At 41.1% G+C, this 24,452-nt stretch overlaps 1 long non-coding RNA gene across 2 annotated transcripts in view; it reads left to right on the top strand.

Moving 5' to 3' along the window:
- The first annotated feature begins 5,629 nt into the window (after positions 1-5,629).
- Positions 5,630-24,452, top strand: part of LOC128349144 (uncharacterized) — a 36,848-nt gene continuing 18,025 nt past the window's right edge. For both annotated transcript variants that reach the window (XR_008318580.1, XR_008318581.1), the window contains exons 1-5: positions 5,630-7,366; positions 7,454-8,872; positions 10,463-11,121; positions 17,068-17,164; positions 20,672-20,837. This is a non-coding gene — a long non-coding RNA (uncharacterized LOC128349144). The remainder of the gene's footprint in view (positions 7,367-7,453; positions 8,873-10,462; positions 11,122-17,067; positions 17,165-20,671; positions 20,838-24,452) is intronic.

The raw sequence follows: 24,452 nt of genomic DNA, 5'->3' as shown, positions 1-24,452 counted from the left end.
GTGATGTCAAGACATAGACAGTATGGAAGGACACTTAAGTGACACGTTGTTAGACTGTGGTAGCATGCAGTCTGGAAAGCTCCCTAGTCTGTGCAGAAAATACTGAGCTAGATGGACCAATGGTCTGACTTGGTACAAGGCAGCTTGCTATGTTCCTGTGTTCCAAACTGGACACGCACCATCTTGCACCAGTAAATGATTATTAATGCACCAGTAAACTTATTAATGAAAGTGCCTCTTGGTAAAAGAAAAAAAAGCTATTGGTGGTGATTCTTATTAGGCTCATGCCATACAGGAAAGAAAGATAACCTTTTATTGTCATTGCCAGTTTCCCACTGAAAACCACCCCCTGCCCCCAAGCTGCTTATGCTCGCCCTCCAAATTTGCTGAAAATAGCTCCTTCAGGGGTATGTAGCAGTTTGGAGAATGATTTTCAGTGGGAAAACAGCATCACAGGAAAGATGAACACTGTGATCCCAATTAATACCCCCCCACACACACACACACCCCACTCAGGGCATGTTTTTGTTGTTGTTGTTTTTAAATGAACTTTTGACTTCAAGCCTTGTTGTAAATTATTAGCTCTGACTGGAGTCCTCTTTTTGTATCAGAAATAAAGTGGAGCTGAGGAAATTGATTCAGAAAGGAAAGAAACTTGGAACTAAGGGACCAGGCCCTTTAAACAGCAATACAAGTTATGAAGTAGGAAAAACCAACCAGCTTTCTTGTGCCAGTCACCTGGCAAAATCTTTTTATCATCTGTAGGTGCATGCATGTTTTGTCTTTGAAAATCATCACTTCATTTATATTCATCACCAGCATGTGCAGAAGAAAACATAATTTAAGCCAACTTCATGTGTTGAAATGAATGAATGGAAAGGGAAAGATGGGTGCATATTAGCCAGCCACTTCCCCATTGCAGATGCACCCTGTGGCATGAACCCCCTTGCTTTTCCTGCATTCAGCATATCTGCACAGGAAAACACTAAAAGTCTAGGATTTCTCCCTGTATTAGGAACCCTGGGTCCTGGATCATCAAGATTCCATAACATGGGGAGAAAATCCCAACTTTCAGTGCTTGCCTCTGTAGACCTGAATGTGAGGACAGTGGGGTGGACTCCATGGCCATGGTGTACTTTATTTCTGTTGGTGTGGCTTGAGAATTGGAGAAATCTGCCATAGAATCATTGTTATTATTATTATTACATTTATATTGTGCTCTTCCTCCAGGGAGCCCAGAGCGGTGTACTACATACTTAAGTATCTCTTCACAACAACCCTGTGAAGTAGGTTAGGCTGAGAGAGAAGCGACTGACCCAGAGTCACCCAGCTAGTATCATGGCTGAATGGGAATTTGAACTCGGATCTCCCCGGTCCTGGTCTAGCACTCTAACCACTACACCACACTGGCTCCTATCGTGACATGAAGAAACATCATGACATGAAGAAACATCAGAAATTTTTCTTAAACATTTTCTCCATATCCCATTAAACACATTTTTCCCTCCATGACCAGATTGATTCATCTGGAACTCATATGAAAATGTGATACCCTTTGTCATGCCTATTTTCAGACTAAGCCCTTATGAGTACTGCCATCTTTACCAGTATGATTTGATCCGATAATTTGCTATCATGCATGAGACTCCATACTTTTGTATTTTCCATTCTTCTCATGGTCTTTTATTTTTCCTTCCATTGATCTGTATGTTTCCATATTGGCATGTCCAGCTGAATCGATGGAGACAATGCAAACATTTCAGTGACTCCAATCCATGTGATCAGCATTTTCTGTATACTGTTGTAAGGCTTCTGTGATCTTTGTACATATCCACTGACCATTATTATTATTGGATTTTCTCCCCATAGTTTTCAATTGTGTTTGTGTGTTTGTTTGTTTAATGTATACCGCCGAATGTATACTATTTGTATACCACCGATTAACAAACAAGTAAAAACAGCCAAAGATGTTTGCATTAGATCTTGTGGTTTTCAGTGAGCATTTATTTCTATATCATTATAGACCCTGAACTGCAATTGTGTTTTCAGAGCCTGTGATCCCTATTCCCTTGAACTGCTGTTGGGTATTCTATTCAGTTTGTTGGCTGCTACCAATCTTCTGCAGAACTAACATTCACAGTGAACTCCTATTTCTAAGTTGCTAGATTCTAGATAGCTTCTATCTGAAATTGATAAAATGAAATTTGGTGAAAAAGGGATGCATCTGACTGCAAGGCTTTCAGTATATCCTTTTTCTTATCCCTCCCACCTTTTTGCATAATGTTGTGTTTATTCTCTTTTGTTTGCCAGTCCTTTCTTGTGATAAAATATTTTAATAATATTAGGAAAGAGGACATTTGGAGAACCTTCCTTATGTTTTGAAAGTGTCACAAATTCTTACACCTATTCATTTACTTGTCTAGGAAATTGCTGGTTTTGGCTTCTTTATTAGCACAAAGAGGGGGAAAACCCTATTTCTTTTATTTGAATATTGCCTGTCGTTGTTCATGCAATGTTATGAAAGACCTTTCTTCAGGGAAATGGCACCTTAAGATATGAAGCATTGTAACAAGTGTGACAAAGAAAGTTTGCATTGTCTTATGCACCCACTAAAACATGATCAGAAAATGTTACTCAACAAATATATCACATTACCAGTTGTTGTTGTTGTTGTTGTTGTGCCTCCCTTGTTTAAGATCTCCATGTGCAGCCCAGTGTACATATGAAGCTTCTACAAATGAATGTGCATGGAAGTCTGTAGTATCATTCACATGATCAATAGTCTCGGGGGAGGTGGGGGGGAAGGCAGGAGTGGCCCTGCCTTCCCCCATATGGCCAACCATCAATTTCGCCCTCGCGGCACCTCGCAGCCACACAATCACTGCTATGGCAAGTGGCATAGCAAGAGAGAGGCAGTGGGATGGCCACCTGTCCTCCAGGAATACCATAATGCATCATGCCAGCAGTGTGGTGCATTGTGGCTATTCAAGAGGCTGGGCCACTCCTTTCCCTGGCTTCTATGGTAGGACAAGCTGCTAGCAGTCTGAATGGCACTGCCGGCAGCCCATGCTGCAACATGGCCAGGGAGAGGGGTAGGAAAGTGTGCACACACCCTCTTCTCACTTTTAGCCCTTGTTTAAAACCTGGACTGCCCAACCGAAGAGCACCAAAATTGAGACCGATTCCAGTGGTTGTCATGAGGAGCTCTATCTTGCTGGTTATGAGAACAACCTCTATGCCTTCCTTTGATATGAACAGGGAAGCTCTTGGAACTCAGGAGGCTATGTATGTATGATGACATCTAGTTTATAAATTATTGTTAATATTTGAAATAATTATTGAATTGAATTGAACATGTACCTTCATGTGCCTTTTACTCATATTTTTAAAAACTGTTCATGGAAAAAGCAAAAGTATTGGGATCAACATTTATACTACATTGAATGTGTGATACTCTAGTTTTGAGCCTTTTGAGCCTGAGCCTTTTGGAAGGGCGGTATAAAAGTTTTAATAATAATAATAATAATAATAATAGTTCTTATCTTTTTTGTTGTTGTTCTGCCTCCTTTTCATATTTCCCTCTTTATCTACTTCTGGGTAGTTGTGCAGGGGGGAACATTTAATTTTTGAAGTTCACTGTCTCCTGTGGTCTCTTTAACTTGCTCTTCTTCTTAGTAACCTCACAAAGAGAAAATCTGACTAGTAGCCTGTTCCCTGTTATAGTCTCCTCTTTCCCCTTATACCCAGCCTCCAGAATTCCTAACTGTCTTTCTTCTGTGCTGCAGGGCAGTCTAGAACCTAGCCAAGGCCTGCTGGGTCCTAATGTATAATTGTTTCATTCTCTGTTTTTCATCCCACACATCTGCAGTCATACCTATAGTTGGCTGAAATTATTATTTCTTATTGTTTGTTGCTGGGAAACTAATAACATATCAATAATTTTGAAAAGTTAAAACAGGGTTGACAGTATTTTACAGGAGGTATAGGACTGCAGGATACTGTTTTGATGTGATGGATGTTGCTGCAGTGAATAGAGCTCTCCAACTGTGATATCAGTCATACCCACAAGAGGTGACTTATTAGCAGTGATAGATGGCTAGTTATCGTCATGAAGGGGGGGGAATGAAAATATGGTATCACACAAAATTCCATTTTGTTGTCCATGTTGACCATTGCACACATGATAGTTTCATTCCTAGGGAAACATCAGGGATTAGCATGGAATTTACTATCATCACAATATCTTGATCCAATATCACTATATATTTATTATCTTGTAAAGTATTAGGAAGTTCTGTCTCTTCTTTGAAGGAGTACCTGAATGATATCATCATTCAGATACATCAGAGCTATCTTGTACTTACTCTGGGAAAGACTGACTCAGTAATGCCCTTGTTTGTTTGTTTATTCGATTTCTATACCACCCTTCCAAAATTGGCTCAGGGCGGTTTACACTGATAAATAATAAATAAATAAGATGGAACTCTGTCTCCAAAGGGCTCATAATCTAAAAAGAAACATAAGAGAGACACCAGCAACAGTCACTGGAGGTACTATGCTGGGGGTGTGGGGTGAATAGGGCCAGTTACTCTCTCCCTGCTAAATAAAGAGAATCACCACGTTAAAGGGTGCCTCTTTGCCAAGTTAGCAGGTTTGATGCCCTTGAGGACGTTGATCCCCAGCAGATGCCCTTGATGCTCTGATGTAAAAAAAGGAACTCTCTTTAGAACAAAAGGTAAATGAAGATCTGCTCCTGCATTTGTGCCACTGTATTGAATGGATTTGTGTACAAATCATTGAGAAAAGGTTTGTACAGCTCCCCTAACTGCTTAATTGTTTTGAGGAATGAGGCTAAATTCAAGGATATGATAAAGTGCTTTTGCAAATCATGATTGAAAACCCGGATTGAAAGCTCAATAAAGTCAATAGTCTGCTTTCCTTTTATTTCAATAGGAGATGAAATAGGTTTATCTTAATATAGTAACAGGTTTATCTTAATATATCAGTATCATTCTTATCATTTTAGATGTTTCCACTGTACAAGCTTTGGATTTTTTTATTGTAAGGAACACTACAGTTATTTTGCACAATCTAGATGAGACAAAGGGGCTATTCTTATGATCACAAAAATCAGGCTAGGAAAATCCTAGCCCGATTTTTGTGATCGTAAGTACCACTGGGCTCACAGCCAAGCCCGGTGCTTCTGGAGCAGCTAACCCGCTCCTGTAGCCCACCCCTTAGCCCGGGTTTGCGGAGCGAGTGCTCCACAAACCCGGGCTATCTGCTCATGAGTAGCCGCGGCGTGTCTCTGCACCGTGGCTACTCACGAGTAGACCCCCAGCCAGGAGACTTAAAAGCAGCCTCCTGGCTTGGGGGTCTCCCCAGTATGCCCTGCGTGCTCAAGCAGGGCATACTGGGACTTCCGGGGGCCATGCGGCGCCCGAGCTCCCCAGCCCCCACCGGCTCCATCTCGGAGTCGGCCATCATGTGGGCAGCTGATCTGGCCGCCCAGAGTTCTCTTCCCGTTCACTTCCCAAAACTGGGTCTCACGGATCGTGAGACCTGGTCCAAAGTATTTGAATGCAAAAGGATAAGAGAGTGATTGCTGTTACATATCAATAAGCTAATGTGAACAGATTTTCATAACACCCTACATGTTGCTATGACGGCCAGCCTCATAATGAGTCAAACAAAGGTGGTTGTCCCAGGTGATAGATTATCAGGTGGGAGGCAGTGATGAAAAGCCTATGCCATCTTTATCTTGTATTTGAAAAGGAGAAGAATGCAGAAGAGGAAGTATGAGGAGAGTGGTAGGTTAGAGCATATCTGGAGTTACACTTTTGCCATCTATCTATATATTTATTTCTCTTAGACGTACCCGTCACTAATCCCATGTGTGGCAGCTCTTGCAAGAGTTCAAGAGCACCTGCCAGACTAGCAACAGGGATGGGGGAGAAATGACGGGGATGGGGGAGAAAATAGGGATGGCGGTGGTGGAAAGTAGGGATGGAGGCATCTGCTGCTGGGAGTTGAGTGGGCAGGAGGAGGCCCGCCATCCAGAAAGCCAGGGGGTGGAGAAGGGGGAAGAAGATGAGTGGGCCAGCCAGCCCAGCCGAAAGCAGGAAGCGGTGGCGGCAGCTGCCAGGAACAGGAGGCGGCAGCGAGCCGGCCTGGCCACTGAGAACAGGAGACAGTGGTGGCCCGGCCCGGCCAGCCAGAGGAAGGGAGGAGATGGCCGCTGCTGGGAGTTGGTGGGTGGCAGGAGGTGGCGGGCCAGCTTTCCGGCTGGTCCACGAGCCAGAAAGCCTGGGAGGCAGAGAAGGGGTGGAGAAGAGCAGAGGGCCAGCCAGCGGGCCAGAAAACCGGCTGGGCCAGCATGGGGAGTGGGAAGCGAAGGTGTCAGCCTGGGGCGTAGATGCTCTGTGCCCAGCTCTGCTAGTTTATAGTAGAGTTCACAGAGTTCACTCCTCTCTCTTATCAAATACAGCGTGTGATCCTAAAACATTGGCATCTAGTTTCGGGGATAGAAGGTTGCAGTAATCCCCCACTCTTTGCTTATAGGAAGACTAGGAATTTAGGTAGCTTTTTGACAAGGGTGGACTCCCTGGAGAAAGGAGATCAGAACACAGGGTTAAGAGGCTTTTATCCGTGTGGGAGGTGTTCAGTTGGTGAGCAAGAGGAATGCACGATTAGTGTGAGAGATCCTAACACAGGCAGTAAAATGAACTTGGACTTTTTTGCTACGTGTGATACCAAGGGAGTAGTATATGCGCTTAAATGTGCATGCCCCCAACTGTATATAGGTAAGAGTATACGTAAAGTGAGATCTAGAATCCTGGAATATAAATCTAGAGTGAGGACATGTCATAGCGAGTCACTCATAGTAGCCCATTTTTTAGAAAAGGGACATACATGTGATGAATTCAAATATTTTGTCCTTTTAAAATACACACTGCGAAGATTCAGTTATGAAGATATGAATACTACATTATTAAGGAAAGAGGCGTTCTTCATACAATTGTTTAAGACTTATGTTGGAGGTCTTAATAGCAATCAAGATCTTTTGTGTTTTTTGGGAGAACATTAGGAAAGAGAGGAATGCACACAGTTACTTTGGAATATCTATGGATGCTGTTATCATGAGTTTTACAGAATCAGGAGAGAAAGAAGAAACTACCTGATCAGTTTGGTAAAAGGACAGAGCTGTGGGTCATTAAAACTTAGCGTGCTTAATTGGGGATCAGTTTAAAAAGGAAGGGTGAGCGTAGAGATTCTAAGCATGTCTCCACAGGCGTATTAGTTTAAAAACCGTGGTAAGATAAGGCCGGTAACAGAATGTAAGCATACATTGCTTATACTTAAAATGGTGAGTGTTTAGAAGTGATCTGTATGTGGGAGAAACAGTATTTGGCAGGAAAGTTTCTATGAAGTGATGCATTGTTTTCTTGTTTAGGTTTATCTGAAGAAGTAACAATTAGTTATGAAACAGATTAATATCCGGAAAATCTGTAATATTGCATATCGTTCACTGTACTGCACATGGATTTGGCTTTGAAAGCATAAGGTTAAATGACGCAGATTGTCTCCACTTGGAATATATGGAGAAGGAGACGTATCATCATATTACCGAATTAAGAAGAGAAACATCCTCCCCACTGGATTCCACGGGATTGGCACTTCTACTGTGAACTAATACATCTGCAGGATAAGAACTGTTTATCCCTATATGGAAAGTTGTAACATACATCTGGGGGAATACTTCTTGTTATATATGTTAATGCACTTTGTCATATCCAGCGTGTAAGCCACTTTGGCTCTGATACGTTTATCAGATAAATTTATTGTGGAAGTTAAGTTGACGGTCTGAGTACTACTCTTTAGATTGTTCTAGTCACGGTGGGTTGTTTGGTTATTTTTGTTACTATCGAGTGACTCCTGTTGGTTTAGCAACACTACTTTCTTTTTTGACAGGTCCACTGATCTTATATCCGAGTTCTTGAGTTGTTATTGTTGCTGCACTGTACATTAATAGGCAAATTATTGGTTGTTATTTCTGCAAGTGCAGCATTGACATCTTTTAATGCCTGAACAAGTTGTTTTTTGGCAACTGTTTTTAGAGCTGGAAGTCGAACCCTGGTGGTTGTTTGGTTCATGTGCTCAGTTATTTTTTGCTTTAGTTCTTGTTGCTTTTCTGTTAAACGGCATTTGGGTTTTTGAGGTGAAGGCAAAGGGGAGGTTGCCTGGTATTGAGTTTGAAACAGTTCAGCAACAGTGGCATCCTCTATTTCCAACACCTCCTCCACCTGCATCTGAGCAAGTTCTTCAGTTGATGATAATTCTTCTTCCATATCTTGAGCCTGTGTTGCTCTTTGCAATTCTTCCAGCTCAACTTCTGTGAATACTTTATTTCTCATTATGAATCTTCTCTGGTCTGCTAGCCTTTGTTCTGTTATTTCTGTATCTGGATGCTTCTCTTTCCAAATTTGGTACATTTTTTAAAAATAACCTCTTCTAGTCGGACTAGACTTGTAATAGCAGATCATTACTTCCTTGTTGGCATTTTTCGTATATTTTTTTCCGGTAACCCTTCCAGTAACCCTGCAGTCTCCAGCCCTGGTTGCTCAACTGAAGATCCTGAGTCCTGTAACCCACTTGCCACCAGATGTTCAGGGACTCCAGCACCTGGCGCAGTCCTTGTTGACCTGGGCAACAACCGATCCGGTACAGATTTATTAAAGTTACATCTCACCATATTGTTGATGGGAGAGGCACTCTTTATCTGGCTCCTCTGGTGATACCTGTCCAGTATGGTTGGCCCTCTGGCATAGCTCTCACCTTCCTCAGAGCATGCAAGCCCCACAACCACGCCAAGGTAGTGCCTCACTGGGGTTGTTGTTGTTGTTGTTGTTGTTTATTTATTCGATTTCTATACCACCCTTCCCAAAAAATGGCCCAGGGTGGTTTACACAGAGAAATAACAAATAAATAAATAAGATGGATCCCTGTCCCCAAAGGGCTCACAATCTAAAAGAAACATAAGATAGACAGCAGCAACAGTCACTGGAGGTACTGTGCTGGGGCTGGATAGGGCCAGCTAGTCTCTCCCTGCTAAATAAAGAGAATCACCACGTTAAAAGGTGCCTCTTTGCCAAGTTACCAGGGGTGATGACAACTAGTCATGCTAGTTGTGGATCATATTGCATGTGATATCCCATTGAAAATATGTAGATATCCATACTAAATGCACTGTCCGTGTTTGTATCCTCTCTCTTGCTCAAACTTGTTCAAAAGTTTGTGCATCCAGCCACTGATTTTTTTCTCAAAAGAAAGTTACACAGATAAAATCAGATAAAAAGAAGAGAAAATTGTCCATATAAATGAAACAGCAATATAACCCTGTTTATGTTGACCCTGCTAACAGAGCAAAGAGGCACGTTTCAATGTGGTTTCTCTTATATTTAGCAGTGGGAGAGAAATTGTCCCTAACCCAGCTCAGCATCCCTCCAGGGGCTGTTGCTGTTATCTCCCTTATATTTTCTTTTAGACTGGGAACTCTTTTGGGACAGGGAACTAACTTATTTATTTCTGTTAATTCTTCTATATATACCACTTTGAGCACTTTTGTTGAAAAGCAGTATACAAATATTCATAGTCATCTTCATTATAGCCCTATGTTCAACATTCATACAATATGTATACAGTCTATGGAGGTACAGGGCTGTATGCAGGTACAATTATTCACATATTATGTACAGCAGTTCACTTCCTGTGTGTACTGTGCATCCACTTTTAAAACAAATCAGGTCACACACAAAACATGTTTATGGAGACAACTGAATGCAGGTACAACATAACAGACCTGTTCATATGACCATTTGGGATTGATTTGGATGGTTAGAGAGCTCCTAACCAAGTAGCAGCACACAATCAGAACCTCTGTTTGCATCATTAAACACTGGAAACACACAAGTAAGCCAGACAAATTGGCCATTACTGAAATTGGGAGCTGCAGGCATGGGAACTTCTTCAAAAGCCAAGGAGGTCTTTCCAGCTTGCTTGGCACTGCCATTAGACTGGAAGGCCTCATGACATCAACAGTTGCCCTCTAATTGCCCATGAAGGAGCAGGAGGTGGACTCGGCCTTGCTGAAATTGCTCCAGCTACATAATCATAAGAGTGTGGCTTGCAGAGTGGCAAATCCATGACAGCTCTCTACTAATAATAATACTCATATACCACTCTTCAACCAAAGTTCTCAAAGCAGTTTATATAGAAATATAAATAATACATATATAAGATGGACTCCTGTCCCTAAAGGGCTCACAATCTAAAATGAAACATAAGGCAGATACTGTCAGCATCAACGGAAAGGATGCTGTACTGGGGTTGGATAGGGCCAGTTACTCTCTCCCTGCTAAATATAAGAGAACCACTTTAAATAGTGTCTCTGTATTGTTTCCAGATGTGCTGGGTTCTGGTGGCTAGATAGAAAAGGTGAGTGGATCCATACAACCAGAAAAGCAAGGTAGGAAAGCTCTCTTCTCCTTCTACCTTGGTTAAAAGTGGGGTACAAAAGCTGGGCTATACTACTTCTAACAACCTGGGCTGGAGGGATTTTCGTGAGCTCACACAATCATTCAAACCAGGGCAGAATGCTCCCTACCCTCATTTTGCTTGCTGTGTGAACAGGCCTAATGTCTGAATAGGACTTCTGTGCATCAGAAATTGAAATTATTTAGATTGCCATGGTATTGCTAGGCTGTATTTTCATAACAGCAAGACAGTGTTGTTTTATTCAAGTTTGAATTAATTAATTCGAGTTAGAATTAATCTGTGTCCAAATCTAACCAAAGCAAAACTTCTCAGAGGAGTGAGAAATTATTGTATTTTCACAATTGTTACATTTGTGTTTGAATCAGACCTGTTTTTAGAACTGTGCAATATTGCCTGGCTCTCACACAATCCTGCAGTAGCTTCCATTAGTCTGCTCTGACTGACTCCAAACAACTCCAGATAATAAAGAAAAGACATTGACAGAGGTGACAGTGAGGAGGAAGGGGAAACTTGAATATTCAGCCCACCCACCCCTGGACTCTCAGTGTTTTAAAAAGGATATAGTTGGTAGGTTGTATGTTTTTATGCCTGACTGAAAAATATGCTTGCAATATAGTCTTGTTTGGCAAAGAAAGTGTGGCAGGTGGCAGTGTAGCACATTTGGTATTTTCACATATGGTGATATCATGTTGGGAAAGTCAGACTCTGGGATTAGAAAACATAGTATAGTCAAAGAGGTCTGTAGAAGTTATTTGTGTTGTACAGTATGTACAACATAATGCCTCACATTTACATATAAAAGTGAGTGCAGGTTCTGGTAGTGCCAGTTTTCCCCCCAGTGATTTACATGTGTTATAAGTACTGGCCAATATATGATAAATGTTGACATTAATCACATTACATGTGAACATTTAAAATCCGAGATTAATTTAGTGCATGTCCAAAACCTGAAGATGGACCAACAAATGTTGATAGTCATGTAAATGTAGCTGTAAGCATTCACTACTATAGATCTGACCAGCGTTGAAATACACATTTATCTTTGGATATTCCAAAAATTAATCTAGGATGTCAACATACACATACAAATGTCAGCATTCTACACATTTTGGACATAGATCCTGGCTTTGGTGCTGCAATACCATTTTGCTGATTTTATATAATTTTAAAATGTTATCTTGTTTTTAGTGGCTGACATGATGCACAGCATTCCAGACTTAGTGAAACAAGCTAGCACAACAGGTTTGCACTAGGCCAGCATCCTCCAACATGTGCTCCATTGCTCTGGATGCCAGTCAGTATCATGCAATCATCATGATTTAAATGTAGCCACAATCTCATGTTCAGACAAAATGCCAAACTAGATTTGGTATTAAGGCTCAAGTGCACATGTTCTTCCTCTCTGCTTTTTCCGGCTTCCAGTTTCATAGCAAATGATTCCATGGCAAAGCCTAATTGGTTGTTCCATCAGAACAAATCAAACTATTGTTTCTACAGTATATAATTGTAAGCAATGGTTTGCCACAAAACTGGAACCAGAGCACACAGGTATGAACAGCACTCCCGTACTCAGTATAACAGGACATACCAGAATTGCAATGGGATATCTGCAGACATAACAACAGACATGCACTCTATACCCCTTTATTTGCATGACATCAAAACTATAATCATAACCCAAAATGAAACCACATGTTGGCAGTGCTTTAGGGGTGTACACGGACCCATTCTGGCTGGTTTAGTTTGAATTTGAACTTAATTTGGCCCAAGGTACTGGGGGGGGGGAAGCACTGATGGGGCTAGAGGATCCTCTGCCACAGGGGAGCCACCATCACCCTCTTGCCCCCACCCTGTCAACCCCTGTTTAGAGTTAGGGATCCCTTTTTAAGCATCCTGAACTGGGCCAAACCAGTTTGATCCAAACTGGGCCTGGTTCAGTTAGAACTCGGACCGGCCCCCTTGGGGGGGGGTCCAATCAGGTTTGAGCTTGAACTGGTTGAACCAGGCCAGACCAAATCAACCTGGGTTCAATTAGAACTGGTTCTGCACACCCCTACACTGCTTTTCCTAGTTTAATAGCATCTTACATTTCTTAAATATTTATTTAAATAGCATCCTACATTTCTTAAATATTTAAACTGATTCCATTTACTTTATACTTTATACAAAACAGTCATATAAAATAAGAGGGTTTTTAACATTATACTTACTGTTTTTTGTAAACAGCCTTTTCCCAGTGTAAATTAATTAATGAGGGGATTATGTGTACACTTCCACAGATCTGAAGTCTGCTGAAATCACCATTTGTTCAAATTGTTTGTTTCACTTTAGATTGTTAAAGAGGAAACTGATATACAGTATTTAAAATACTTCCATTTGTTTAAACACATGTAGTTCTGCTTGACTGTTTTAAATGCATTCTAGCACTACAGAAAATAATGCTGTATATATTTGCCCAGAAATCAATAGCAACAATAAACTTTTATTGGTATAACACAAGGGGGGGGGGACTGCCCAGAATTTGCATTTTATTCATTGTAACTCACTGTAGCATCCAAACTGTCATCTTCATTATAACTGAAGTATTCTACAATTTTAATAATTATTATTTTATTCTCTCTCTTCCTGGGTAATGTGGTCTAGCTTCCAGGCTTTACTGGAATAGAAGTGATGATGACGACAATCTAAATACTAATCATACTATAATCATAATTTGCACAGCAAAGCCTGCAGGCCTTCGTCTCACTAAGATATGCACTGTACAACTGTTTTAGAAAACAGCAATATCTAATCAGTGAAACTTAGTGCCTAATTAAAACATCAACCAATAGGTAGATTAACACATACACACTACACACAATGCTTAAAGGTGGGGGGAGTGTAAGAGATATAAGAAGTATAGTCAACCCAGCCACCATTAGGCCTTGTGAAACCATACCTTGGTGTGACCTGGTGAAAGCATGTGGTGGTTTTCAACTTCTATTGCCAACTCTTCTTCTGAAGCAGGCACATCAGTACCATTTTGTAACTACACTTTACTCCTCCCCAGACAGCCTTATAACCAGAAATAATTTTCTGAACATTTTGAGTTTTGTTCTTGCTTTCTGCAGTGTTTGATGTAGAATGAGTAAAAGCAAGCTTTTAACTGGAATTAATTTTAATAATTTTTAAAACAATTTGTTTTATGAGATTGTTTTAATTGTGTTTTGTGGGTTTTTATTCTGACTTTACTTTTTAATATTGTTACATTTTGTACACTGCCGAGAGAGAGAGAGAGAGAGAGAGAGAGAGAGAGAGAGATCAGGCGGTATAGAAGTATGAGAGAGAGAGAGAGAATGAAAAACGACTAGCTTCAAGAAGTTTAGAAATGGATTTCTATGGATTAAATAGTATGCAACTTTAATCCAGTTATGTTTTATTTCATAACAAATTGGGGACATTTCAGTCTAGTTCTTTTAAAAAAAATATTGTTTCTGATTGGTAAAAAGCTTTATAGGTCATTGGCTGGTATGTTGCAATTGCTGTGTTGGTAGCAGTTGCAACGTACTAATCAATGACCTACAAAGCATTTTACACTTTCTTTCTTTCTTCTTTTCTTTTTTCTTTTAAGACCTCCTACTTCGTATGAGATGGAAAGGTCTAAAGAGCACAGACTTAAATCACAGTGTCCCTGGAATACATTCTACAATTTCTACTACCAAAGGGAACTGTCAGCAGTCAGTGAGTCTATACAAGGGAACTGTCAGCAGTCAATGAGTCTATACAAGGCCTATGACACTTCAGAGTCACCAGTTATGTATGGTGTTCTGGCAGGTGTTTGAAGATCTTGTAGCCATAAGCAGCAGGAACAACAAGATATAGATTAGGACATTGATGGGTCTTAATCACCATTCACAACTAGTGAGCTGCATTTGGCTTGGGGTGGGTTACAAGTTGTGCAAGCTTGACACATGGTAAGCATTGCCTCCACTAGAGTGAATCTGCTGAATGACATCAAGCCTAATAAACCAATGGTGCAGCACATGCTGTGGGAGAATGGTCATTTTAGTCAATCTCTCCCTACTTTGGTAGCCCAGTGTGGCTCCCCAAAGGGCAGCAGGTGTTACAGTCAGTACAGAGGGAAAGGGGGATAGATGAAAATTGACCCTCGGTGGCGTATGCTGTGCATTCTCTCAACATGTGCTTCATTAGCCTGGATGTCAGTTGCTGTCTTTAATAATTTAATTCTCTACAAGACAGAACTTCCCCACAGAATGTCCTGTGCATTATTAGAAAGTTTGGTGTTGATTGTATAACAAAGGGTGACATCCTTGCTAATGGTGTACACATACAGCCAAAAAAAAGCATACTGTCTGGATCTTGGACTTGAATGTGGTTGACCTACAATTCTGGTTTCCTATGGCTTCACCAGCCCTGGATAATCATGTTTTGGATTTAAATAAGCATTATATTTACTCTTTTTTAATTGTGCCCTTCATGTGCTTGAACCAGAAACTTATTGCAAATACTGCCCAAAGTACCTGTATCAGACAGAGCCATCTGGTTTTTAACCATTATAGCTAAATATCCTAAACTAGAGTCTAACCCAATGGTCCCTGAGCAAATAAAAGGAAACTCAAATGTCTTCCACATCTCAAAAAAAAAAATCAAAAATCAGGGTCTCAGTCTGTAATATGATTCTGAATGAAAAGAGAGCTTTTCTCACTTTAATTGAAAACTTTGACACAAATTAACCTTGATCCTACAACTTTTATCCATGTGTTTAAGTGAGCGTATTTTCAGCACTTCATTGCCTTCCCTTTCCCAATCTCTTTGATGCTATCTTGTTTTACAATCTTCAAAAGACCTATAAGGATTATTGTAATTTATTGATTGCTTGGAGCTCAGACGGCACTGTTTCTTTCTATGTTGATTCTTAAAGTACAGCTTATTTGTTCCTCCCCAAATGGGATATTAAAATACAGCCCAGAAGGAGTTTACAAAAAAGGCACCATACAAAAAAGTTACTCGTTTTAGGGTCCTATTGAAGTCATTGAGGATTTAATACTTGATTATGTGCTGCAGATTTTATAGAATTGGATTCAAAGGATGTGAATTGTTAAAATGGAGTGTCATCTAGAGAAAATTGGGTGTTATTATATTGAATATAGGTCAATTAATGAATATGGATAATAGTGGATCATATTGATTTAAACATATTGACAATGTGGAAGCCACTGAAAAGTAGCCATGGTTGCTAAAATGCACTGGCCTCATTTTCATGCACTATCTGCTTGGCAGTTATGCTGATTTCAGAATGGATACTGCATACACGTAGATCATCAATGGACATTCAAATGTTATGCTCTCTCTATAGAGCACCTGGGAGATTTTCCACACCTGGCATTTAGTTAGCATCTCCTCCAGAATGGAGATGTGCATTCACATGTTGGCCAAATTTACCCCAGATTCCTGTTAGGGAATCTGCTCAGATTTCCGTTTATGCACCCTAGTTTAGGTCATAATTTTGATGAATGACAAAAAGGCATGTACCTGAAGTGTGCTTTACTCTTCATTTTGGGCCCGGCTTGGTGTGCCCTTGCCATCAGAAGTATGACAGGCACCTGCTAGGAATTGGTTCTTGTCAGTGGTGTTACTGACTTTATGGAGAGCCCTCCCATTGGAGGCATACATACAGCAAGTTCTCCATACAGCAAGTTAAAAAGTAGCTGCTGTGTTGTATGTTTTTATGAGATTGAGGATGTGATGGTGTTGCTGCTGCTGGAGTCTTGGATTGCTGGTTCTTGGGTTGCTGACTTTTGGTGCTGGTGCTGTTTAGTGAGGGGTTTATTTTGTTTTTGTTTTTTTAATTTTTAAAATATATTTAATAAGACAATACATAAACATGAATAGTAAAACTGATACATAATGACATCCATTAACCATCCTTCCAGATATGTAAATAATTAGATGGAGGAGAATGACTGAAATTATCTTGATTTGTGAACAGAATAAAATCCAACCATATCATGAAAAAATCATTAGATTTAGCTTGACCTGCTCAAAGACAAATAATATGGGTCAATTTTCAGATATGGCAATATGCCACATAGACTGATACCAAGATGTCAGAGACATGGTTTTATGCTTCCAATATTGTGCAATGGGATATGTTTAATTCCCAACAGGAAGGACATGTTTAATTTCCCAAATAGTATACAGGTTGCTAATCTATTAGAGTTAGGAGAGACTAATAGATATTATCTTAATTAAAATGTTAGGGGACAAAACATTTAGTTGTACAAACAAATACAAATATAATGAATATTTATATACCACTTTTCAACACATCCCCAAAGCAGTTTGAGAGAGAGAGAGAGAGGGGCTCCCTGTCCCCAAAGGGCTCACAATCTAAAATAGAAACATAAGATAGAAACTAGCAACAGCCACTGGAGGGATGCTGTGCTGGGGATGGATTAGGCCAACTGCTTTAGAGAATCAACATTTTATAAAGGTGCCTCTTTGCCCCGTTAGCAGAGGATAGTCTCTTCAAGCAAGTGAGCACCCAAGTCTCAAAGCATCAAGGAAAATGGAAAACAGTCAAGAGAGTTGATCACCTGTGTGAGAGAAGGTAAGTAATAGTCATTTAATTATTTATTTACTTGCTGGTGCTGAAACAAGCATACAGAAAAGGCCTGTCCTATCAGGGCTAACTTCTGTAAAGTAACAAACAAGTTTTCAGCTGAGAGTAGCAGTTAGCTCTTGATTGGCTACACTTCAACTTTTACAAGAAATTCTCAACTAATTTTGAAAGAGGTAAGCTAATACAGTTCTAAAGAGAGAAAGGACACAGTACAGACTTAAGTTAAAGGAAAAGTTAGCTTATAAACTTAAGTTTACCCCATACCTTCTGTTTTAGCTCTAAGTGCCATATTAGCTCAAGTATATTTAGAGCTCAGTTCTGCTTAAAGGTCAGGATTTTTTTCTTAATTCACTTTGAAAATAGAGTGTAGGCCTTTGGCTTTGGCTTAAAAAGCCAAAGGGCTTTGGCTTAAAGAGGATCAAATGCTTGCATTCCTAGAGCGGCTGGAAATTTTTAAATCACTACCCTTTAAGATAGTTCTCACAACCAATACTGGGGTCGGAAGGCAGGGTTCAACCTACCATTCCCCAGATGATCGATTGTCATGCCTTTGGTGTGCAAGCCGGGCACCCACACAATCTGTGTTGCTCCCGGCAGTGCAGATCAACAGAGGCAGGACTTGTTTTCCTGGCCTCCAGATATCCCACAAGGCATCATGCTGACGAGTGCCCTGGGGGATTCCCCCATCAGACGGGTGCTCTAGGCACCTGTCTCTGGGTCTCCTCAGGCTTCGAGGAGAATTAGGGCTAATTGCCTGGCTAATTGCCAGGCTAAGAATTCGGGTTAGACTGGAGAGAAGCATCTAGGCAGGAATGCTCCATATGAGCAGTCTGGGATAGGCTGCTCATGAGAACAGCCTTATTATCTACTCCCCTGAGGAAATTCCTTTTACGGGGGCACAAGTGACTGTCTCTGAAGGGTGTAAGTAACTCCTTTAAATCACTTTTCTTAGTTCATTTCTCTTGAATGTTATTCATTGTAGTCCAGTCCAGGCCATAATAGTCAAGCCACCACACTTGTTATAACTAAGCCTTCCTAATCTAATTTGCTACAAAATAAATTTGGGACAGTCAGTCATGTGGTATAAACTTTTGGGTTATCTTGCAAGAGAACCCAAACCAGCTCCATGAATACAATGTACTCCAGTGACAAACCATGAAAAAAAAAAAAAAAGCAGTCAAGCAAGATAAAATAATTTTTGCAAAAGAGCCAAATAATAAACTGCATCCTATCTCACCCTACACACACAGAGTAAGTTGCAACATAACTCTCCAATTCCTATAAAACATAAGAATATACTGTAATAACATAACAAATATAACATAAGAACAACCCTACTGGATCTGGCTCAAAGCCCATTCAGTACAGCTTTTGATTCTGGAGTTGGCCTATAAGTACCCAAACTAGTAGCCATTGATAGCCCTGTCCATGAATTTGTCCAAGCCCCTTTTAACGTCATTGAAAATTTGGCCATCACCACATTGTACTGACAGGAACAGTTTTACCCACAACAATACTGTTGTATTGCAAGGAAATCAATCAATCAATCAAGGAGTGGAAAGTTCTTGTGTCTGTCTCAGAAGTTCATCCGTGGGTCAATTTTAATGAGCTCTGCTTCTTATCAGAGCCTGCAGCTTCTTACCAGAGGTGCCATGAAAAACTTCAAGCAACAAATTGTAGCTCATTAAGCACCAGCTTTTTGCTCATTATTGACATGTAAGCCTAGCTTGCTTTGTTTAACGTCATGAATAAGGACATATCCTTCTAAGAACGCTAGTTGGATCTAATGATGAACCAGTGTGCAGGTGCTGTGGACCCCTGCTGGAGCACGTACCCTACCACAATGGGAACCCTGGTAGTTTTGAGGGACATAAGAACCCTTATATATCTTGTTCTTTGATTAAAATACCATCTATTCAGTGGCAGAGGAAGCCAGCCGGTGGCACGTGTTCCTCCCTCCACAGTGGTCCCCTGCCACTCCCTTTGCATCTGATGTCAGACACAGTGGGTGTGGCTTCACTTGCAAATATGGGGCTACTTTCACAGTGTGGCTAAGACCTTTAAATGCAGGAAAAGTGTTCCTGGCCACACTGAATATGGTGCTAGCTGGTATTTGATCTCAAACAGGGAACACGGCCCCGTTGGCGAACGAATCCACACCCCCTGCATCTGACGTCAGACACAGGAGAAATGGAGGGAGGGGTGCTGTGGCAGGATGAACACATGTGTGTGGCAGCTGTGAAAAAGGCCAATTCATCAGATGGACATATGGGGAATTGGTTTTGCTCACAAACAGGGCATTGCCCCCCGATTTGGGAGCAAATACGAGTCAGTCCTGCATTCACAGTTCTGCCAGGAAGGCTCTCTCTGCTTCCAGCCACGCTGCGAAAGCAGTGCTGGACAGTATTTGTTCTCAAATAGGAAATGCAGCCCCATTTGCAAGCAAAGCCACACCTCCTGTGTCTGACATCAGACACCGTGTGGCTGGGGTGCCAGGCATGGCCGCTGATTGGTGGCAGCCCAGGTTCTTTGAAACTGTTAGCTCAATGGTGGCTCTATAACTGCATCTGTTTCATCTTTTGCCTGTGTGTGTTTCTCCATCTTGGCACCAGGAAGGGATCGTGCCCCTGGCACAACACACATCCCACGGCAGAGAATTCCATAGATTAATAATGTGCTGTGTGAAAAATTGCATCCTTTTGTCAGTCCTAAATTTCCTGGCCATCAGTTTCATGAAATGACCCTTGATTCTAGTGTTGCGAGAGTAGGAGAGTTTCTCTCTCTTTCTGCCTCATGCATCATTTTGTACACCTCTATCAGTTGTCTTCATAGTCGCCTCTTTTCCAACTAAAATGTCCCAAATGCCTTTCCTCATAAGAAAGGTGCTGATATTCTTGGTTGCCCTCTTCTACAACTTTTCCAGTTCTCCTTCTTAAGATATGGCCCCCAGAACTGTACACAGTACTCCAAATGTGTCCGCACCATGGATTTGTATAAGGGCATTATAATATTAGCATTTTTATTTTCAATGATCCTTAGCATGGAATTTGCCTTTTTCACAGCTGCCACACACTTGAGTCTACACTTTCAACAAGCTGCCTACCACGACCCCAAGATCGATCTCTCCTGATCAGTCACTGACAGCTCAGACCTCATCAGTGTATATGTGAAGTTGGGGGGGGGGCTTTTGCCCCAATATGCATCACTTTACACTTGCTTACATTGAACCACATTTGCCATTTTGTTGCCCACTCACCCACTTTGGAGAGATCCTTTTGGAGCTCCTCACAATCTGTTCTGGATTTCACTACCCTATTAGTTTACTGTCATCTGCAAATTTGGCTAATTCACTGCTTACCACAACTTGTAGATCATTTATGAAAAGGTTAGAGCACTGGTCCCAGTACAGATTCCTGGGGGACCCCACGTCCTACTTCCCTTCATTGTGAAAACTCTCCATTGATTCCTCTCCTCTGTTTCCTATCCTTCAACCAGTTACCAATCCACACATGAACCTGTCTCCTTATCCCATGACTTCTAAGTTTACTCAAGAGCCTTCGGTGGGAACTTTATCAAAAGCCTTTTGGGAGTCCAAGCATACTAAGTCATCCGGATCACCTTTATCCACATGCCTGCTGACACTCTCAAAGAACTCCAAAAGGTTAGTGAGGTAAGACTTGTCCTTGTAGAAGCCAAGCTGGTTCTCTTTCAGCAAGGCCTGTTCTTCTATATGTTTAAGAATTTTATCCTTAAGTATAGATTGATCTTCTTTATTACGGCCCTAGGCCAGCAAAGAAGGTTAACATATTTGACAGTAATTAATAAACCAAGCTAAATACAAATCATTAAGCATTGTCCTCCATAACCTAGAGGCTAAAGAGCAAAACTTGGTTACATTGTAAGTGTCCTGAAACGTATAATCTCTAGAAGAAGTGATACATAAAAATCATCAGAGTGATGCAGAAGTTCTAATAGAAAAGCAGAGATCAAACCATGACACTAATTGGAATAAAATCTCAATATAAAAGCACATGTGTTATCAATTCAATTTCTTCCACACCACAGGGACAAAACATTGTGCAATGGGAATTTTACGATATCTGCCCTCCAGAACTGCTGAAGGGAGGGCTTTAAACCTTGCTCTGGTAAAAGCCCATAGATAATTGAGAAATGTGAGTGTGAATAGGTAAGAGGCCATGGCTCACCCATCTATCCCATTTGGTATCTTACAAAAAGTGGATATCCGACTCAAATTAAACTGAAGCTCTAGATGTAAAAGGCATCACATTGTTATTTCTTTGGCCTTCTCCCTATTTAGCATATACAAAGTATCTGGAGATAGGCCACAAGTGAGGATCTTGTGTTGGATACATTTCCACCCGCTAGAGCAGGGATGTCAAACTCTGGCCCTCCAGCTGTTTTTGGACTACAACTCCCATAATCCCCAGCCACAGTGGCCAATAGCCAGGGATAATGGAAGTTGTAGGCCAACATCTGCAGAACGGCCACAGTTTGACATCCCTGCGCTAGAGTGAAAAGCATCACATAGGGTTAGAGGAGCCAGCCCCACAGGAATATAGTTCAGTTTGTACAAATAATTGATCACAACAATCCACAGCCCAGTCTCTACACTTGCCAGACCCACTTCCAACCTAAAAACTGCATTGGCAACACACTTAGGGTTCTTAAAAAGGGATCTAAGAAATCTTGATTGAACTGTCTCAAGTGGACCAAAGTTGGTGTATGGGCCCAACGGAGCTCCATATAAAAGTTGTGCAAATGACTTTGCCTGGGAAAGTTTAATGGTGGCAGGCAGGAATCTGTTTCCTTGCATGTGATGGTACCTTACAATTGCTGCTGTACTCTTGGGTGAGATCAGAAACGTAATTGGCATGGGTGGCACTCTTCCCATTGGCCTGGAATACAACCCCAAGATATTTGAATGTGTTGACCTGTTGGATTGCATGGTTGTCAATAGACCACTTGTAAACTTTAGGTCTATTAGAAAAGACCTCCCGGGACGCATTTAGGGAAGCTATGCCATTTCCTAATGAGACTGACATGGAGAAGTTGATCTGGGTGTCATCAGCATATTGATAACACCGTGCACCAAGCCTCCTGATGATCTCTCCCAGCAGTTTCAAGTAGATGTTAAAGAGCATTGGAGACAGTATGGAGCCTTGTGGAACTCCACACTTTAGTTCTCACTTTGCAGAACAACAGTGTCCAGCAACACCATCTGGAATCTACCAGAGAGGTAGGAGTGGAACTGCCGTAAAACAGTGCCACTCAATCCCTCCTCCCTCAGGCGGTCCAGAAGGATACCATGTTTGATGGTATCAAAAGCTGCAGAGAGATCCCAAAGGATCGAGAGAGTCACACTCTCTCTGTCAATAGCCAGTTGGAGATTGTCCATCAGGCCGACCAAGTCTCAACCCCATAGCCCATATGGAAGCCAGTTTGAAATGGGTCTAGATCTGCATCAGCCAAAACTTCCTGAAGCTGTGAGGCCACCACCCGCTCTATTACTTTGCCCAAACATGGAAGATTAGAAACAGGTCTGTAATTAGCTAACCCCGATGGATCCAGTGCAGATTTCTTCAAAAGTGGTCTAATAATAGTCTCCTTAAGACAAGGAAGCATCATGCCCTCCCTCAGAGAAGCATTTATAATATTTACCAAACCCACTCTGATAATATGATTGTAAGATGAGATAAGCCAAGTTTGGCAATGGTCAAGAGATCAGGTTGTAGGACGCACAGTCCAAAGCAGCTTGTCCACTTCCTCAGGAGTCAAAAACTGAAAATGATCCAATCTAATCCTATAAAAGAAGTTGCTGGACACCTCTCCACAGTAGACTCTGCAGTAACTATGGAATCCGAATATGAGATATTTTATCTGCAAAAAAAGTCATTTAAAATGTCACAGTGAGTAACCAATGGTTCCAAATTTAAATACAAGGGGGAGGGGGTACATACTCACAACCCTAGACAATTCTGCTGGATGTGAATTTGCTGAACCAATGCAATCAATAGTACGCTGAAGTTGAGCTGAAATTTACAAGATATTATTCAAGATCACAGAGTGGGAGAGAAAAGAAACACAGGAACCCAAAGAAGCAGAAGTACACATATTTTTAACCAAGTATCTTAAGAAGAAAAGTCATAGACAAAGTATTTATTTGTCCAAATTATGCAAGCAAAATATCACTGTACAAACAGATTAAGATTCAGTCCATAGATTGAAGGCACTTCATTTCCTCTGTAGTTAATTAATTGAGTTTCAGATCCAAAACCTCTGACTTATGATTGCAAGTCTTAGAGAAGGGCTGTACAACTTTGGTCTTCCAGCTGCTCTTGGACTACAACTCCCATCATCTCCAGCCACAGTGGCCAATAGTCAGGAATGATGGGAGTTTTAGTCTAACAACAGCTGGAGGGCCAAAGTTGTGTGGCCTTGCCTTTAAGAGTAGCATGATTACATGTGTCTCTACTTCCACAAATCAGTAGAAACTTTAGCAAAGGCTGCACTGGAAACAAAATCTGGCCCCTTCAGAATTATCCGTTGAACCTTGATTAGCATAACACTGAAATTCAGAAAACCTCAGGAAACTGGTTGATGTATGCAGTGGTGCATGTGATGGCAAGATGTTAAAAAGCTGACTGAGTATAAAAGGTATGTGTCACTTGTTCCTATGTATATTTTAATTTAGAAAATGTTATATTTCCACAAAACCTGAAGGAGAAATTGTGATATCATGCTGTCTATCAAAATGATTGCTGGCAAAGTAATGGAATTATTTCTTGAACAAGTTATGAAACATCTACACTTTCTAGGCTTTGACAGAATCATAGTATGAAAATATATATATTAAAGTGGGTACCACACCAATAGGTCCTAATTGCCAGGAATTTTCTTGTCAAGGATTCCAGCTAACCTGGAACAGGAGACTTGTATCTCTGTTTGGGGCTTATGTGGGGAGCTTTCAGAAGGGGGGAAAGGAAAAAGGGCACCTTTCCTGCGTTCTTGAATTCTTCCCCCTGATGTGCTTTACAGTATAAGCTCAGGTTTCATGGTTTGTCATATATTGGGGTGAAAGTTTTCTAGAGAGTGGGAAAAGATTTTTTTTCCTTTTTCCTTTTCCAAAACCTTACCATACAACATAGGAAGAAAATATATTCAGCTTCACACCATGCATGCTCCTGAACCTAATCTCCACTTCCAGTTGATGCTCTCAACTGTTAGGGGCTCAGGCAGAGGAGCCCCTAAGAGTCCT

The sequence above is a fragment of the Hemicordylus capensis genome, chromosome 3, assembly GCF_027244095.1.
Source record: "Hemicordylus capensis ecotype Gifberg chromosome 3, rHemCap1.1.pri, whole genome shotgun sequence".
Lineage (NCBI taxonomy): Eukaryota > Metazoa > Chordata > Lepidosauria > Squamata > Cordylidae > Hemicordylus > Hemicordylus capensis.
This window is presented reverse-complemented; position numbering and strand designations above follow the sequence as displayed.